This window comes from Myotis lucifugus, unplaced genomic scaffold (genome assembly GCF_000147115.1).
Source record: "Myotis lucifugus unplaced genomic scaffold, Myoluc2.0 scaffold_880, whole genome shotgun sequence".
NCBI lineage: Eukaryota > Metazoa > Chordata > Mammalia > Chiroptera > Vespertilionidae > Myotis > Myotis lucifugus.
In genome coordinates this window covers 3,142-18,898 of record NW_005871928.1, presented here as the reverse complement: position 1 = coordinate 18,898, position 15,757 = coordinate 3,142, and the positions used below count along the sequence as shown (strand labels likewise).

At 45.7% G+C, this 15,757-nt stretch overlaps 1 non-coding gene across 1 annotated transcript; it reads right to left on the bottom strand.

The window, feature by feature from the left end:
• Positions 1-13,779: 13,779 nt before the first annotated feature.
• Positions 13,780-13,982, bottom strand: LOC111824077. The gene has a single exon (XR_002827181.1). It is a non-coding gene; the product is annotated as a small nucleolar RNA SNORA74 (small nucleolar RNA).
• Positions 13,983-15,757: the final 1,775 nt, after the last annotated feature.

Here is a 15,757-nt window from a genome sequence, read left to right as displayed (position 1 = left end):
TTCAAATACGGACTGAGCTGTGGACCCTGAGGCATCCTGCCTAGGAGCCTCTCTTCAGGGGTCCTGACCCGCCCCATCCCCTACCCCACACCCAGCCCCTTACCCATCCTTTTACCAATCAGACCCAGCATCTCCCAAGCCCAGTGTTCTCATTCAGGAGCTGTTAGAGTGCAAGAATGCATTTTTTTAAAAAAATATTTTTATTGATTTCAGAGAGGAAGGGAGAGGGAGATAGAGATAGAAACATCAATGATTAGAGAGAATCACTGATCAGCTGCCTCCTGCAGAGCCCCTACTGAGGATCAAGCCTTCAACCCGAGAATGTGCCCTTGACTGGAATCGAACCCAGGGCCCTCCAGTCTGCAGGCCGACGCTCTATCCACTGAGCCAAACCAGCTAGGGCACAAGAATGCATTTTAAAGGATATTTCACACCAAAAGCACTTCTTAAGTTTCTCAAAGATAAGTAGATGATCACTGAACATGGATGCAAAATGCATTTTACACCAAAAAAAGAGTTACTTAAATGTTTTTTTAGAAGATTGTTTTTTTTCATTATCAAAATAATATAGGATCATTAATAGAAATTTAAAAAGAATAGTATGAAGTAAAAGAAATCACTTCTTGCCCTGACCGGTTTGATGCTCAGTGGATAGAGCGTCAGCCTGTGGACTGAAGGGTCCCAGGTTCGATTCCAGTCAGGGGCATGTACCTTGGTTGCGGGCACATCCCAGGTAGAGGGTGTGCAGGAGGCAGCTGATCCATGTTCCTCTCTCATCGATGTTTCTGACTCTCCCTCTCCCCTCCTCTCTGTAAAAAATCAATAAAATATATTTTTAAAAAAGAAATCACTTCTTTCTACTATCCAAGGTTAACCACTGGCAACAATTCAAAGTAATTCCTTTTGTCTTTCCTACATTTATATATCCAGATACATTTTTGAGGTGATACTATTAATTAATTAATTTATTTATTTTATTTTTTCTTTATTTTTGTCTTTCTATTTTTTAAATTAAATCTTTATTGTTCAGATTATTATAGTTGTTCCTCTTCCCCCTGCCCCATAGCTCTCCTCCCGCCAGTTCTCACCCCACCCTCTGCCCTTACCCCTCCCACTGTCCTCATCCATAGGTGTACAATTTTTTTTTTATTAAATATATTTTATTGATTTTTTACAGAGAGGAAGGGAGAGAGACAGAGAGTTAGAAACATCGATGAGAGAGAAACATCGATCAGCCGCCTCCTGCACATCTCCTACTGGGGATGTGCCCGCAACCCAGGTACGTGCCCTTGACCGGAATCGAACCCGGGACCTCTCAGTCCGCAGGCCGACGCTCTATCCACTGAGCCAAACCGGTTTCGGCAGGTGTACAATTTTTGTCCAGTCTCTTCCTGCACCCCCACACCCATTTCCTCCCAAGAATTGTCAGTCCACTCCCTTTCCATGCCCCTGGATCTATTACATTCACCAGTTTACTCTGTTCATCAGAGTTTTTATTCACTTGATTTTTAGATTCACTTGTTGATAGATATGTATTTGCTGTTCATAATTTTTATCTTTACCTTTTTCTTCTTCCTCTTCTTAAAGAATACCTTTCAGCATTTCATATAATGCTGGTTTGGTGGTGCTGAACTACTTTAGCTTTTTCTTATCTGTGAAGCTCTTTATCTGACCTTCAATTCTGAATGATAGCTTTGCTGGGTAAAGTAATCTTGGTTGTAGGTTCTTGCTATTCATCACTTTGAATATTTCTTGCCACTATCTTCTGGCCTGCATAGTTTCTGTTGAGAAATCAGCTAACAGTCATATGGGTATTCCCTTGTAGGTAACTGACTTTTTTTCGCTTGCTGCTTTTAAGATTCTCTCTTTGTCTTTTGCTCTTGGCATTTTAATTATGATGTGTCTTAGTGTGGTCCTCTTTGGATTCCTTTTGTTCGGGGTTCTCTGCGCTTCTTGAAACAAATATTTCAGCAGGTAGGGGAAATTTTCTGTCATTATTTCTTCAAATAGGTTTTCAATATCTTGCCCTTTCTCTTCTTCTGGCACCCCTATAATTCGGATGTTTGTATGCTTGAAGTTGTCCCAGATGCTCCTTACACTATCTTCATATTTTTGGATTCTTTTTTCTTTTTGCTTTTCCGGTTGGGTATTTTTTGTTTCTTCATATTTCAAACCTTTGACTTGATTCTTGGGTTCCTCTTGTCTGCTGTTGGATCTCTGTATATTATTCTTTATTTCAGTCAGTGTATGCTTAATTTCTAGTTGGTCTTTTTTCATATCCTCCAGGGTCTCACTAAATTTATTGGCGGTTTCCAGAAAATTCTTGAAAAACCTTATAACCATGGTTTTGAACTCTATATCCAGTCATTTGCTTTCCTCCATTTCTGTCATTTGTGACCTGTTTCTTTGTCTCCGCATTTTTTATGCTTCCCTGTGTTAGTAGAGTGGCTTTCTGTGCTAGGTGTCCTATAGGGCCCAGTGGCTCAGGCTCCCCAATTACCTGAGGTGGACACTCTTGGTGCACCCCTTTGTGGGCTTTGTGCACAGTCTTGTAGTCTTGTTGTAGTTAAGGCTTGATTGTTGTAGGTATCACTGGGAGGAATTGACCTCCAGGCCAATTGGCTGTGATAATCAGCTGTGTCTGCAGTGGGAGAACTTCTGTGCTGAAGACACCCTTCTGGGGCAAGACTTGCTTCAGTGGGGCTTTGGTGCTCACTGAGTCTGCCCCCTGAGTGTGTCCCTTATGGATCTGAGGAGTTGTAATCTGGATGGTCCCACTCTGACCACTGGGTACACTGGCTCTTGTATTTAAGGAGGTGCTAATTTTGCCTCTGCCTGAGGCTACTAGCAGGAGCTATGAAGAGATCTGCAGATTCCCCTTCCTTTTTTGGGGTTTGGAGGTGCCCAGATGAGGCCCAGCTGTGAAGCAATGCAAGCTGCTGTGGGGCCTTGGGCCTTCTCTTGGAAGTTCTGGGTCTGTCTGGCCCAGCTGCAGTTTGTTAGGTAATTGTAGATTGCAAAGGGCCAGGGCATTCATATGCAAAAGTCTCTGCCGTAGCTTGGGTGGGGTGGGTTTCAGGGGATCGACAGGGTGGAGCAAGCAGCTATGGCTGATCCTCAGCCCTGCCCTAAGGGGCCATTCATCTCAGTGTCTTGGTAATTGCTGCAAGCACCTCTGAGGGAAAGCCGCCCTCAAGTTCTGAGTTCTGCCCACTGCCAGACAGTCCAGTTTCTCCCCGTATGAGTCCTGAGACCCCAGAGACTTCCCGGAACTGGAGTTCAGAGCAGTCGGGAGCTTGTGACTCCCTCCTGATTCAAAGAGACAGCCGCGTCCTCAGGTGCCAGCCCCTTTCCGTGTGCTTAAGCCTATGTACCTCTGCACTTTACTTCCGCAGCTCCTCTGAGTCTCAGTGTGCTTTTCTCTTTCCTTCTAGTTGTAGAATTTCCACTCAGCCAGCCTTCCTGTAGTTCTGGATGGTGTCCGTTTTGTCTTTTCGTTGTATTTTTGAAGTTGTTGTGGGAGGCAGCAATTTCTGGTGTTTACCTATGCCGCCATCTTTGTTTCCCTATTTATTTTAATATATGTTGTATTGACTTCAGAGAGGAAGGGAGAGGGAGAGAGAGATATTAACATCAATTATGAGATAGAATCATTCATAAGCTGCATCCTACATGCCCCCTACTGGAAATGGAGCCCACAACCAGGGCATGAGCCCTGACGGGGACTCCATGAATGACCTCCTTGTTCATAGATCAATGCTCAACCACTGAGCACATCTCCAGGGCAAGATGATACTATTTATTACATGTATATCCTGATTTGTTTTCATTTATATGCATTTCACTACATCTGTAACCACTTTTTCCCCCATTTATTAAGGCACTGTATATTTTTCCCAGCTTTATTGAGAAATAATTTGTATACACCACTGTAAAAGTTTAAGGCAGACAGCACAATGGTTTGATTTGAATACATTGTGAAATGATTACCACATTGGGTTCAGCTAACATCCATCGAAGATGTGACAAACCAAAATTGAAATCTGTAATGTAATTTGAGGTTTTTTTTTTTTCTTCAAAGTCAAACCTACAATTGTTACTATTGCAAAAAAGAGCTTGTACTTGGAACTAAAGTGCAGGGTGTGGTGGGTCTGCAGGCTGGGGCTCTACTGCCCTGGCCTCTTGCACTTGACCCTTGTGCCTGTTCACATGCAGTTCCTTTCTCCCTCCAGACTTCACATGAGGCTGGGGATGGATGTGCTGCCCCTACTGGACAAGCTCCCCAGTCTGTCTTCCCACCACTGAGTGGCAGAAGTGAGAGCCCTCTGTGTAAGGCTGTGGGACCTATAAAGTTCAGACCTCACTTTTGTATTGGCAGCTCTGGGGGTGACCTGAGCATCAGTGTGCGCAGAGCCTATGCTGGCCTCTGGGGTGTGCTCTTTGCGGGTCTGACAGCTCACCCACAGCTCCTCTCCCCCTGAATCTCAGCCACCTTCCCGGTCCTTCTGCTAGAAGCTCTGGCTCTCTCAGAATCTTAGACTCCTCTCCCCCATGAGCTGTGTGGAAGCTTCATATTACAGGATGGTTTTCAGGGTAAACTGGCAAGAGAAAAAGAAGAAAAAATAAGCAGGATTCCCCCCAATACTTTGGAGTCCAGGGCCCCATTTTCCCAGGTCCTTGCCAGAGATGGGTTTTTCCTCAGCAATTGAGGGGCTTATGCCCCGGCCATGGCTTTAGAGCCCGGCCAGGAGAGAAGGGGGAAGGGTCCAGGGCAGCCCCCACTCTGGCTCCAACAGGCCCCTGGTCCAGGCCTCTCTGAGTCATTCCTGTTCTGCTCACAGAGCAGTGCTCAGACTCACTGCCTTCAAGACAAATCAGCTCACCACCATGCTGGTCACTTGTCAAGTTCTCACTTCTCTCCCCACTCAGCCCACTGCTGCTCTCTGTGGAGTCCGCAGTTACTATTCTCTCTGAGACCGTGGTTGTCATCACTGGGATGACAGCTGGTCATTGACCTGCTCCATCTCGGTGCCTCCAGAATGATGTGTTTTCTTCTTTGGAGAAGAAAAAAAAAAGCAAGAAAATGGGTCTAGACAGCAAGTAGCCTTTCTGTAGAAATGCATGGACAGTGAGTTCTTTACTCTTAGTACTTTGAAGTGCTATGTGGATTGGCATGAGGTACTTTTATTTTATTATTTTCTCTGGATGTTCTTCCTGAAGGTGACTGAGTTGGCTGGCTGCAAAGGTACAGGAACAAGAGGGTGAGTGTGCTGTCCTATGAGCCAAGATGCAAGGAGTTTGTGCTGTTCTGCATTTCTGAACCTCTCTCACCATGTGAATCAGGTCTGGCCAGAGGCAAGGACAGCCATGAGTGTCTGCTCCCAGGCCTTCCTGACACCACTCGTCTGTCTGACCTCTGGACCATTGGTCTGAGCTCATTGCCAGAGGAGCCCTGGAGCCGAGTCACTGTGTGGAGAGAACAATGTGTGGCTCCCTGGCACACATCATGGACCACAAGGAGCAAAATTTTATTAGGTTCAGACACTGAAAAGTTCTTCATGACATCCCACATTATTGCCCTAATGATATAGTCTTTGATGAACAATTAGACCCTCCCCAACTGGACCACAGAGTAAGGTGTCAGACCTTTGATGAGTGATACTCCGTCTCTCATTTTCGTTTAACCCCTTAAAAATGGGATGTGTTGATTTCACTCACCAGCATTACTACTTCCATTTTGCAGTCAAGTTGACAGGCAAATTGGTGCCATCTCTGGAAGGAGAGAGCATATGAAGACAAGGTATTATTTTTACCTTGATTTTGAGCACCAGTCTGTCGAGTACAAAGAGAAAAATTATTTATCCTTCCTGACCTTCAACAGCATAGGTATCCTTTCTGCAGTTGAGATCTGTAGATGATTAAAAGGCAGGTGCTTGCAATGACAATGCTCCCTTCCTTCATCCTTGTATTTGGATAGCGTCACTCCTGGGCCCTGTGCCCAGGATCCAACCAAGACACCAAGAATTGAATCTGCTCTGTCAGCGAGACACTGGCCCAGCATTCCTGGAATGGCACAACAGGCCCATCCTTGTCACTTGGTAGATGTGGTTTAATGAAGCAGAGGGTGACTGCAGGGGGATTGCACTGCCCGTGTTGTGTTTTGTGAGATGCTTAAAAGGTTTGAAGCTCCTTTAAGAAACCAGGTGGTACAGTGAAGGAGCTGTTCCCCCAAGTGATCGCCTTAGAAGTGGCTGAGACACAGCAGCTGTACTAAAGGCTGTGGAAGGTCTGTGATGGGATGAGAATGTAGCTGTGAAGGTCACTGGTCTGGATGGTGACCCTCAATCCCACTGACCACCAGTTCCTGTGGGCAATTCCTTATACTCAGCCATGGGTGTCCCACCAGACCCCACCTGGACCTGCTGGACCAGACAACCAAATCTGGGTCATCCCTTTTATTTTTTAACTTTTTAAAAATATAATTGTAGATTCACATTATTTGCAAGAGATAATGCAGAGGTGGCCCAGGTAATCTGACCCAGATTCCTTCAATAATCCTATCTAATAATAGAGAAACATGATAATTAACCGTAACTTCACTACCTTTCCCATTGGCTAATCAGCGAGATATGCAAATTAATCAGCCAAGATGGTGGCTAATTTGCATATGTCAGCTCCAAGCCACGGATTGAGGCTTTAAACCTGGGTCAGAGAGGAGCCAGCCAGCGATCGTTGATGGTGGCGGCGGGGAGCTGGGGTGCCCCGGCCCTCACCTAAAGCCTCGGCCTCAGGCTTTAGGCTTTGGGCCGGTGAGGAGCCAGCCAGCGATTGTTGATGTCAGCGGCGGTGGGGAACCGGGGCGCAGCCAGCCAGCGATCAGCGGCAGGGAGCTGGGGGGGCCCGGGAGGAGCCAGCCAGCGATCGTTGAGCCAGCGATTGTTGATGGCGGCGCGGCTGGGAGCTGGGGGTGCCCAGGCCTAACACCTCGGCCTGAGGCTTTAGGCTTGGGCCGGGGAGGAGCCAGCCAGCGATCAGCGGCGGCGGGGAGCTGGGGGTGCCCTGGCCCAGGCCTAAAGCCTTGGCCAGAGGCTTTAGGCCTGGGCCGGAGCGGAGCCAGCCAGTGATCCTTGATGGTGGTGGTGGCTGGGAACTGGGGCGCAGCCAGCCAGCGATCCTTGATGGCCACGGCGGCTGGGAGCTGGGGGTGCCCCGGTCCAGGGTTAATAACTCGCCAGAGGCATTAGGCCTGGGCAGGGGCCAAACCAGCAATTGTTGTGAACTACAGAGGAAACACCTTTTCTGACTGCTGATTGGTTAAGCTCCCTGTATGCCACTGGTAATATTCTTAGTAACTTGGGTAATAAGAGTCCAAAAAGTGATCTAAGGTTTTTTTTACCACACTCCTGGAGAAAAAAAGAAAGGTCTGCTGCTGGAGGGTTAAGAAATGTCATATCCTGTCCTAGCTGGTTTGGCTCAGTGGATAATGCCTCGGCCTGCCCAACGCAGATTCTGGGTTCAATTCTGACCAAGGGCCCAGGTCAGGGCTCATGCAGGAGGCAACCAATCAAAGTGTTCCTCTCACTTTGATGTTTCTCTCTGTCTTTCCCTTTCTCTTCCACATTCTCTAAAAATCAATGGAAACATATCCTCAGGTGAGGAGAAAGAAAGAGAGAGAGAGAGATAGAGATAGAGAGAGAGAGAGAGAGAGAGAGAGAGAGAGAGAAAGAAAGAAAGAAAGAAAGAAAGAAAGAAAGAAAGAAAGGTCATATCCTATGAAAGACACTTCTTGAAAATGCCTAAAGAAAGTTGTCATTTTCTCATGGTAAAGGGACAGGAGTCTGTGTTGATGAAAACACCTTGGTGGCTGCGGTGACTGGCAGTGGCTGCAACAGTGTGGTGATGGGGCTGGTACCTTCCCCTGATCAGCCCAGTTGCCTCCCACAGAGGGATGCCAGACTGTGGCTTAGGCCTGCTCCCCAAGGGGAGCAGGGAGCAGGTAGTAGGACATCCCCTAGAGCTCCCAGTATGTGATAGGGGGCAAGCTGGGCTGAGTGACCCCCCCCCAGTGCACAAATTTTTGTGCACCGGGCCTCTAGTATCTTATAAAAATCTCACAATCAGGATATTGAAAGTGACCCAACCACCCATGTAGGGCAGATAGAGAACAGCTCTACCTGATTCTCCCACACCCAGGACAGTGCCTTCTATTTATTTATTTATTTTTAAAATATATACTTTTTTGTTTAATTTTTTTTATATTTTATTGATTTTTTTACAGAGAGGAAGGGAGAGAGAGAGTTAGAAACATCGATGAGAGAGAAACATCGGCCAGCTGCCTCCTGCACATCTCCCACCGGGGATGTGCCTGCAACCAAGGTACATGCCCTTGACCGGAATCGAACCTGCGACCCTTCAGTCTGCAGGCCAATGCTCTATCCACTGAGCCAAACCGGTTTCTGCCATTTATTTATTTATTTTTTTTGTATATCTTTATCACAGTAAAATATACACAATGAAATTTACCATTTTAACTATTTTTCAGGGCAGAGTCCAGTGTTGTTAAGTACATTCATATTGTTGTGCTGCTATCACCACCATCATCTCCATCACTGTTCTCATCTCCAACTGAAGCTCTGTCCCCACTAAACGACAACTCTGCATCCACTCCCCCATCCCTGGTCCCCTCCATCTTACCTCTGTCTCTATGACTCTGGCGGCTCTAGGGACCTCAGGTGAGTGGAATCACACAGTGTTTGTCCTTTTGTGACTGGCTTATTTCACTGAGCATCATGTCTTCAGGGTCCATCCAGTTGTAGCATTTGTCACAATGTCCTATTTTTCTGAATTGAATTTATTGGGGTGAGATTGGTAATGAAATCATGTAGCTTTCAGGTATACAGTTCTATAATACAACATCTGAATGTTGAATTATGTGTCTCACTGCCCTCCCCCCTGCCCCCAGGTAAGGTCTCCTTCCATCACAATTTATCATTTCTAAACACTCTTCTACCCACACCCCTTTCTGATAATCACCAAACTGCTGTCTGTGTCTATGAGTTTTTTTCTTTACTTAATCCCTTCACCTTTTTTTCCCCTAGTCACCCAACCTCTCTCTCCTCTGACAGTTGTCAGTCTGTTTTCTATATCTATGAGCCTGTTTTTATTTTGATTGTAGTTTATTTTGTTCATTAGATTCCATATATAAGTGAAACCATAAGGAACTTGTAATTCTCTGAGTGGCTTAATTCACTTCACTTAGCATAATACTCACCAGCTCCATCCATGCTGTTGTAAAAGGTAAGATTTCCTTCATTTTCTTTCTCTGTGTGGGTGAGTAGTATTCTGTTGTGTTAATGTACCACAGCTTTTTCTCCACTCATCTGCTGCTGGGCCCATGGGCTGCTGTGAAATCTTCACTATTGTAAATAATGCGGCAGTGAACATAGCATTGCATATATCCTTTCCGATCAGTGTTTCAGGTTTCTGCAGTTATATTCCCAGAAGTGGAAATGTTAGGTCATAAAGCAGTTCTATTTTTAATTTTTGAGGTAACTTCATACTGCTTTCCACAGTGGTTGCACCAATCTGCATTTCCATCCAGAGTACATGAGGGTTCCCTTTTCTCCATGTATTCACCAGCACTTGATGTTTATTGATTTATTGGTGATAGCCATTCTGACAGATGTGAGGTGATACCTCACTGTGATTTTAATTTCTATTTCTGTGATGATTAGTGATGCTCAGCATCTTCTCATTTGTGTAATGGTCATCTGCAGGTCCTTGTTGGAAAGAGTCTATTTAGGTCCTTTGTTCATTTTTAAATTGGATTGTTTAAATTTTTGTGATGTTGAGTTTTATGAGTTCGTCATAAATTTTGGATATTAAGCCCTTATCCGATGTATCATTGGCAAATATGTTTTCCCATTCAGAGGGAGGGAGGGGAAGAGGGAGGAAGGGAGGATAAAGAGAAAGAGAGAGAGAGAGAGAGAGAGAGAGAGAGAGAGAGAGAGAGAGAGAGAAAGAGATCAATGTGAGACACTCATCAAATGGTTGTCTCACACACACACACACACATCTCAACAGGGGGCAGGGGTGAACCTGCAGCTCAGGTACATGCCTTTGACTGGGAATCACACCCATGATCCTTTGGTGCATAGATCATAGCTCTAACCACTGACACACAATGGCCCGTGCTTCATTGACCTCTTGTTTGTTTATTACTGCTTTATTTCTACTCTGATCTTTATTATTTTCTTTATTATTCTCACTTTGTGGTGTCTTTGTTTTTCTTTTGCACTAGTTCCTCTAAGTGTAAAGTTAGATGATGTATTTCAGATTTTTCTTGTTTCTTGAGGTAGTCCTGTAATGTTATGACTTTCCCTCTTATGACTACTTATGCTTGTTCCATAGACTTAAGATTGTTGTGCTCTCCTTTCCGTGAAATAAGGCATTATTTCATTATTTCCTTGCTCTCGTTGATAACTACTCATTGTTTAGTAACATGTTAATTAGCCTCCAAGACTTTCTGTGTTTTACAGTTTCTTCTTTTTCTTTTTCTGTTTTTTTTTTTAAATCCTATAATTACTAATTTTTATTGTGGTCAAATAAATATAAGACTTAGAGTTTTAACCACAGTTAAGTATACATTAAGTATATTTACATGCAATTCTCACTACCATGTATCTCCAGATTTTTTATTTATTTATTTATTTTGCTTTTCATTGCTTTTATTTCTCTGTTAATCAATTTATTGGGGCAGGGTGGTTTTAGGTGTGTACAATTCAGTAATAGATCACCTGTATACCAATTTTTTCTTATTGACTTCCAGTTGCTTATAGTTATGGTCAGAAACGATTGTTATGATTTCATTATTCTTAAATATACTGAGACTGTTCTTGTGCCCTAACATGTGGTGTATCCTAGAACATGTTGCATGTCCACTTAAAAAGAATGTATATACTACTCCTTCAGGGTGAAATTCTCTGAAGATACCAATTAAATCCATTTGATCTAGTCTGTTATTTAAGGCCACTCTTTCCTTCTTCATTTTCTGTGTGGAAGATCCAGCCATTGATGCCATGGTGGTGTTAAAATGCCCTACTATGACTGTATTATTGTTGAACTCTCCATTTATATACATCACGATTTTACATATTTAGGTGCTCTTATGTTGAGAAAATACATCTTTGCAAGGCTTATATCCTCTTGTTGGATTGCTCCCTTTCTCATTATGTGGTGTCCTTCCTTATTGCTCAATATAGTCTTTGTTTTAAAGTCTATTTTGTCAGCTATATGTTTTACCTCTCCAGCTTTTTTTTTTCATTTGCTTTTGCATGAAATAATCTTTTGCCATCTCCTTGCTTTTTGTCTGTATATCTTTAATTCTGAGGTAGGTCTCTTGTTGACTACATATATATGGATCTTGTTTTCTTATCTATTCAGCTACCATGCCTTTTAATTGCAGCAGTTAAGCCACTTACATTTAAAGTGATTATTCATAGATAAATTTTATTCCTTTAACTCTGTTTCCTTTGTATTCCTTCTTGATAGTTCTTATACTAATGGTTTGGTGGTAACACACTTCTTTTGCTGTTTCTTGTCTGGGAAGCTCTTTATTTCTCCATCAATTTTAAATGACAGCCTTGCTGGGTAAAGTAGTCTTGGTTGAAGGTCCTAGCTTTTCATGACTTTGAATATTTTGTGCCAATCCCTACTGGCCTGATATGTTCCTGCACAGAAACAAGCTGACAATCTAGTGGGAGCTACCTTTTAGGTAACTGACCGTCTTTCTTTTGTGGCTTTTAAGATGTGTTGTCTTTCATCTTTGTCATTTTAATCATGAAGTGTCTTGGTGTCCAGCCTTTTTGGGTTCATATTCTTTGGGACTCTGTGCTTCCTGGACTTGTGTGTCTTTTTTCTTCACCAGGTAAGGGAAGTGTTCAGTCATTATTTCTTTTAATAGTCTATAGTCCCTTAATCTTTCTTTTCTGCTTATACTCCTATAATGTGGATGTTGTTATGCTTCATGTTGTCCCAAAGTCCCTTAAACAGTCCTCATTGTTAAAACTCTTTTTTTTCTTTTTGCTTCTTTTGTCTTCTGGGACCTTGTCTTCCAACTATTTATTTCCTCTAGTGTATTCTTCATTCCAGAGATTGTACTCTTTATTTCTGAATGGATCTTTTACATGGCTTAAATGTTCTTTTTCATGCCTACTATCAGTTTTCAAGTTCCTACTGATTTCATCCATTCTTTGCCTAACTTCTATTAACATCCTTACAACCATTTTTTTAAAACACCCTGTATTTGGTATATTGCTTGCCTTCACTTCATTTAGCATTTTTTCTGGATGTGTGTCCCGTTCTTAAATTCGGGGCATGTTTCTTTGCATTTTGTCTGTCTCTGTGTGTTTGTTTCTTTGTATTAGAATCCAAGTCTTGGTAGTGTGGCTTTGTGTAGTAGGTGTCCTGTGGAACCCAGTGGCAAGGTCTTCTTGATCACCTGAGTTGAGTGCTCCAGGGATGTCCCGTGTGTTTTATGTGAACCTTCCTGTGGTAGTTGATTCTTGATGGCTATTGGCCCATTCATGTATTGAGTCGATGCTCAGGCTAGTTGGCTGGGACCACAGTGTACCCTGCCGACAGTGTAGTGTATGAGCTGCTGACAGGTGTTCACCAGGTGGAGTGCAATTCATCTCAGCAGGTTCTGGAGCCTTCCTAGATCTCTCTTTGGATATGCCTCTTGTGAGGATCATGGTATCCTGCTCTGATGTGCTCTGAAGCTGGCCACTGGGCGTGTTGGTCCTCGGGCTTCCTGGGAGGGACTCTGGTGTTGAACAATGTCAGATGCTTTATGTGACTGGCCCAGGGCAATCTATTTGCATCTGCAAAGCAATTCACAAATTGTGACAGCCTCTGCTGAGGCTGAGTGAGCACAGGAAGGTCCAAGCAGTGCACCAAAGCTGGCTTTTACTAGCATTGAGCCTGGGGACAGGTCAGCAAAAGTCCCAGAGCACACCACATTCTGCCTCTCTGACTGACTCCATCTTCTGGGTGCTCGTTAGTCTCAGTTAATGAAAGAGTCTCTGGAAGCACTCAAGTTGCATAAGGTAGGTTCTCAGGGAGTCCCCAGGTAGAGGTGAGTGGTGTTCACCAGATTGATGCAGGTTCAAGCTAGGTATCAGTGTTGTGTGTGAGGCCACTCAGCAAATTTCCCATTGTATATCAGGTCCAGCTGCCACCCGCTGGGTCCTCACACATCTTTGAGCAGTGTACAGAAGACACAGACCTGGCATTGTTTGTAGGAGGAGAATGAAAAAGTCAAAAGAGGCTGCTTCCCAGGATTGAAGATGTCTGGGATCTGTAGTCTGAGATCAGCCGTGTGAGCTGAAGGGCTTTGCAGAGGGTCTGTGGATTCTCAAAGGTCAGAGAACTGCTTCCTGTTGTCGATGATTCATGGATCCCCTGGGATGCCACAGGGGAGCAAGAGCATGGCGGATCATGCAAGTGTGATGCCCTCCTCATGTAGTGAAAACTAGAGTCCCCTCATGGGTGGCTGATTTCAGCAGATTCATCCCTTCATTTCTATCCTAAGAGAACTGGAGCTCTCTCCAGACTTCTGACCACATGCACGTTCACGGGCTTCCTGAGCAGCACTGTCCCTGCCTTCTTTCCTCAAGGCTGGATGAGCCAGGCTGGCTGGAGTGTAGGGAAGGGAGGAAAGAGGTCCGTTTGGTGGGTTGAAATGCTGTTAGAACCTTTAAGGCTTAAATTTATTTTTTCTGTGTCTGCTCCCACACTACAACTAAGCAGCCAAAGTGCTGCTTAGCTCACTCTCAAGGAAGCACAGTACTGCCTTGCACCAGTGCCACACGTCACCAGAGCAGTGAAGGGAGCAACTGGAGGAAGAAGACAAGGCGTTCCTCTCCCAGCAGTGTAACACCCTCACAGGCATGATTCTGTCTGGAGAGCTGACCACTGCTGGAGCGCTTAAGGCTTTTAGGCACAGAGTGAAATGATCTGATTTATATTTTTTAAAGATCACTCTGATTTGCATTTTTATTTTTATTAAAAATTGTTTTACTAATTTAATTTTTTTCAATTAGGGATGACATTCATTATCAGTTTTAAGTGAACAAAATAGTGGTTAGACATTTATATAACATACTAGAGGCCCGGTGCACAAAAATTTGTGCACTCGGGGGGGAGGGAGGTCCCTCAGCCCGGCCTGTGCCCTCTCGCAGTCTGGGACCCCTCAGGAGATAAGGACCTGCTGGCTTAGGCCTGCTCCAGGGTGGCAGAGGGCAGGCCCAATTCCTAGGTGCAGCCCCTGGTCAGGCTCAGAGCAGGGCCGATTGGGGAGTTGGGGTGCCGCCCCGTCATGCACAGAGCAGGGCGGATCGGGAGGTTGCGATGCCACCCTCAGTCACGCTCAGGGTAGGGCCGATTGGGGGGTTGGGGCACCGCCCCCTGTCACACTCAAGGCAGGATCGATGGGGAGGTTGCGGCGCCACCCCTGTCACACACAGAGCAGGGCCGATCAGGGGTTTGGGGCGCTGCCCCCTGTCACTCACAGAGCAGGGCCCATCAGGGGAGTTGGGGCTCCATACCCTGTCACACACAGAGCAGGGTCGATCAGGGGGTTGGGGAGCTCTCCCCTGTCACGCACAGAGCAGGGCCCATCAGGGGGTTGAGGAGCTCCCCCCTGTCATGCACAGAGCAGGGCCGATCAGGGGGTTGGTGCACCGCACCCTGTCAAACACAGAGCCAAAGGGTGATCAGGGGATTGGGGATCTCCCCCCTGTCACGCACAGAGCAGGGGCAATGGGGGGGTTAGAGGCTCTACCTGTCATACACAGAGCAGGGCCGATCAGGGGGGTGGTGCACCGCACCCTGTCAAACACAGAGCCGAAGGGCGATCAGGGGATTGGGGAGCTCCCCCCTATCAGGCACAGAGCAGGGCTGATCAGGGAGTTGGGGCTCCTTCCCCTGTCATGAACAGAGCAGGACGGATAGGGAGGTTGTGGCCCCGCCCCCTGTCACTCACAGAAGCCGCAGGGCGACCAGGGGGTTTGGGCACTGCCCCCTGTCACGCTGATCCCGGTGCCGGGAGCCTCGCTGCTCTGCTGATCCCGGTGCTGGGAGGCATATTACCCTTTTACTATATAGAATAGAGGCCTGGTGCACGGGTGGGGGCCAGCTGGTTTGCCCTGAAGTGTCTCCTGGATCAGGGTGGGGGTCCCCACTGGGGTGCCTGGCCAGTCTGGGTGAGGGGCTGAGGGCCGTTTTCAGGCTGGCGGGTGACTGAAGCTCCCAACTGCTCCTTTTTTTCTTTTTCTTTTTTTTTCTATTCTGGGCCAGCTTTAGCTCTGAGGCCTCGCTGCTGAAAGCAGGTTTCTGGCCTTTACCTTCTGTATTTGATACAATGTTGCGGTCCAGCTGGCTGAAGCCCGGCTGACTGAAAGCCGGTTTCTAGGGTTTTGTTTAGCTTCTATATTTGCAACATAGTTGCTTAGAGTTGCGGCTGAGAGGCTGGCAAGTCAGGCGGGGAACGTTGGAGTTCGCCATCACTGGAGCAAGCAAGCCTCCGTGTTCGCTTCAGTGCATGGCTGCTGGCCACCATCTTGGCTGACAGTTAATTTGCATAAGGATATGCTGATTAGCCAATGGGAAGGGTAGCGGTCGTACGCTAATTACCATGTTTCTCTTCTATTAGTGTAGATATAGTCATCTCCTGATAAGCCTAGCATGGGATATCTTT